This window comes from Cibotium barometz, chromosome 18 (assembly GCF_041138505.1).
Source record: "Cibotium barometz isolate CiBa-2024 chromosome 18, ASM4113850v1, whole genome shotgun sequence".
NCBI lineage: Eukaryota > Viridiplantae > Streptophyta > Polypodiopsida > Cyatheales > Cibotiaceae > Cibotium > Cibotium barometz.
The window spans coordinates 1,483,111-1,487,576 of record NC_141063.1 but is presented as its reverse complement, the minus strand read 5'-3'; positions in this window follow the sequence as shown (position 1 = coordinate 1,487,576).

The following is a 4,466-nucleotide window of genomic DNA, read 5'->3' as shown; positions in this document are numbered from 1 at the left end:
ATTCTTTCACATACACATCCACATCCATTTACATCACATTCTTTCACATACACATCCACATCCATTTACTTCCTATCTCACCCTTTCACATATCCTCTCATCTCATCATTCACATCCACATCCATTTACTTCACATCTCATCCACATTCATTTTCATCACACCACATCCTATCACATCCCATTCACATCTTATCACATCCATTCACATCCTATCGCATCCCATTTACATCCTATCACATCTATTCACATCCTATCACATCCCATTTACATCTATTCACATCCTATCACATCCCATTTACATCCTATCACATCTATTCACATCCTACATCCCATTCACATCTTATCGCATCCCATTTATATCTTATCACATCTATTCACATCCTATCACATCCCATTTACATCCATTCACATCCTATCGCATCCAATTCACATCTTATTCCCGTTTAATAGCTTTTCCTACTTCGATACCGATAATGGGACTTTTTCTAAATTTATGCCAATTGTTTGGCTTAGATAAAGGTTCTTTTTCTCGACAACTAATTCCATATTCTTTCTCAATTTCTCAAATGAGTTATATTCAATATTCCTTTTTTGAATAAAAGAATTCATGGGATTTACAAAAATCAATTCTACCCATATTTTCACTTTTGATAAATATTCATAAATTAAATTATACTAAAAATTTCTCTTTTTTCCATTTAATTTCTTGGATCTCAAATATCATGGGAATTCCTCTTTTTACATTTAATTGCTTGAATTCTAAATGTCATAGAAATTCCTCTTTTATCATCAAATAAATTTATCTTAAATTTCTCTTTTCTTTAATAAAAATATCCATTAATTCAATATGCCAAGAATTTAATTTTTACTATTTAAATGATTGAATTCCAAATATCATGGAAATTTCTCTTTTATCATTTAAATATTTCTCATAAAATAAATTTATCTAATATAAAATATCCATTAGTTTCAATATGTTAGGAATTTCACTTTTACTATTTAAATGATTTGATTCCAAATGTCATGGGAGTTCCTCTTTTATCATTTAAATATTTCTCATGCATAAAATAAATTTATCTAAAATTTCTCTTTGAATTTAAATAAAATATTCATTAATTTCAATATGCTAAGAATTTCACTTTTACTATTTAAATGATTGAATTCCAAATGCACTGGGAATTCCTCTTTTATCATTTAAATATTTCTCATGCATAAAATAAATTTATCTAAAATTTCTCTTTGAATTTAAATAAAATATCCATTAATTCCAATATGCTAAGGATTCCACTCTTCCTATTAAATGATTGAATTCCAAATATCATGGGAATTCCTCTTTTATCATTTAAATAAAATTACCATAATTTTCTCTTTTCTTAATTATTTAATTATACATAAACCTTAAAAATTAGTTTTCCATTGAATGTGATGAAAATCATTCTTTTAGCCTAGGATATTCAATCCTAGAATATGGTAGGAAGTCCTCTTTTCACGTTATGCATAAGAATGAATTATGTAATAATTTCTTAAAAAATTTGCCATAGCTCCGCTGCTATTACTGATAATTTTTAATATTTTTTAAAATAATAAGACTTAATAATGTAATTATGATAGTATAACTATCTTTTAACCTTAAATCTAATTTATAGATTTAACTCATAAGATTACCATAATTTACTAGCATATAAGTATAAAAAATTATTTTTTTAACCTTTAGCTTCACGAGCCTAGAGTTTGATTTGTGAATGGAGAATTTCTCCATGAGAAGCATCAATTGAATAGAGAATTGGTCATAGGAATGACCGTTCTTTGGGAGGGAGAGAGATAAACATAAAAAGCATCCTAATTAAGCATAAATGTAAACTTTTCTTAATTATTCATTACAACTCTTAAGAAAATCTTGATTTACATTATAAACACTTAATTTAGAAACTTCTCAAGCTTGAGAGGGGTTGAGAAGTGAAAACATTGAGAATAGTAGAGAAAAACCATAAAATTACACTTTACCTCTTATTTTTGCTTGCTTCTCTATCTTAGAAGAAGCCCCCAACCAATCAATTGGTTAGTGTGTTGAAAGGAAAGCTCCAAGGATGGTTGAAGAGAGAGAGAGGCTCCACTCTCTCCAAAAGTAGAGGATTTTTAAGGGATAAAAAATATCATTATTTTAATGTAATGCTGGCATGGTATAGTTCACAGATTTTTTTACAAAAGACTAAGGATCTATTTATAGGTGAGGGAGGCCTCTAACCAAGTCCAACTAGGTTCTAGAATTTTCTAGATTTCGTTTGGCTGAATTTGGACAAGATTTAGACCTAGTTTGTCTCCCTTTTGATTTGGTTTGATCTAGGAGAGAGGAGAGATAAAAATATCACAATTTTTTTGAGTTAAAAACTCCACCACATGTGTGAAATAGGCACCTCCTTGAAGTCTCCCCCCTCCTTACCAAGGTGTCAAAAATGTATCATTATTCTAAAATATCTTATTTTTTTAGTAATATCTCATAGTTTTTAACTAATAAACCTTGTACTCAGTCAACTCTTCATCTTATGTGAGCATTTACTCATTTTTGGGTATTTACTTTTATTCTTTGGATTTATCTCCTCCCCACACTTGGATTAATCCTATTGGTCCATAGGAACCTTAATTGGCCCAGAATCCAGAAATTTTTGAAAATCTGGACTCTTAAGCTAAGGTCCTTTATACACTTTTTCAATTAATTCCAATTATACATTGGAAAGTTCTTTTTGAATTTCTATTTTAGGGGAAACCATTTTAGACACTAGGAGGATTTTTATATCCAAAAATATCTCAATTTTGGATTATCTCTCTCTAGATATTTTCTCTCTCCATGCCAAAACAAGGTAAAACAGGATCTTTTTGCTATTTCAGAGAGGGGAATAATTACAAGATTAGAAGAGGAGATTCTTACACATGTACACCTCAAAAGCTGGAGGGAGGAATCTTACAGGAAGATTACCATTTAAATCGAACCAAGGCTGGTCACACAAGACCTCGACCGACCTTGCTACCCGAGACATCCTCTGTTGACTCTCCATCAGTTGTTGCAATTTTATCACTTAGGTCACCACCACGACCTCATTCAGAAGATTGTAAAAAATGCTTCCCCATCATTCTTGACATAAAACAGTCATTTAAAAATAGGTCATAAATACAGTTTCTAAACGAACTCTCATCTTTCCACTTTGTTCCACATCATTTCTCGTTATTCCATATTCTTCTACATCAATTCACATTGCTTATTCCACATCCAATCATATGTATTGCCATCGTCCATCCATTCTCATCCAATCACATCATATTACATCTCATCACATCTATCCTCATCACATCTCATCTCATCACATCTATCCTCATCACATCTCATCTATTCACATCTACCCATATCCACATCACATCACATCACATCCATTCACATCTACCTAGATCCACATCACATCACATTCATCCACCTTACATCTCATCCATCCATTCACATTACATCACATTCATTTATGTTCATTCAGATCCACATCTCATCACATCACATCCATCCACATCACATCTCATCCATTCATGCCACATCACATCATCCTCACATCCATTTACATCTCATCATATCATATTCACATCACATCACATCCATTTAGATATCATCATATCACATTCACATCCATTCACATCGTATCTCATCCATTCACATCCATCACACCCATTCACATCCATCACACCCATTTACATCCATCACATTCATTGAATCCACATCACATCACATTCATTTCACCCACATTATATCACATCCACATCTTATTCTCATCCATTTACATCACATCACATACTTTCACATATCATCACAACTCAATCTCATCTCATCACATTCACATCCACATCCATTTACATCACATCCACATCCCATCCACATCTCTTCACATCCACATCCATTTACATCACATCACATCCTGTCACATATCATCACATCTTAATCTCATCTCATCACATCTTAATCTCATCAAATTCACATCCACATCCATTTACATCACATCACATCCCATCCACATCTCTTCACATCCACATCCACATCCATTTACATCACATCACATCCCACTCACATCTCATCACATCCACATCCACATCCACATCCACATCCATTTACATCACATCACATCCCACCCACATCTCATCACATCCACATCCACATCCATTTACATCACATCACATCCTTTCACATATCATCACATCTCAATCTCATCTCAACACTTGGATTAATCCTATTGGCCCATAGGAACCTTAATTAGACCATAATCTAATTTTTTTTGAAAATGTAGACCCTTAGGCTAAGGTCCTTTATACACATTTTCAATTAATTCCAAATGCACCTTGGAAAGTTCATTTTGAATTTTTATTTCAGGGGAATCCATTTTAGACACTAGGAGGATTTTTATATCCAAAGATATCTTAATTTTGGATTATCT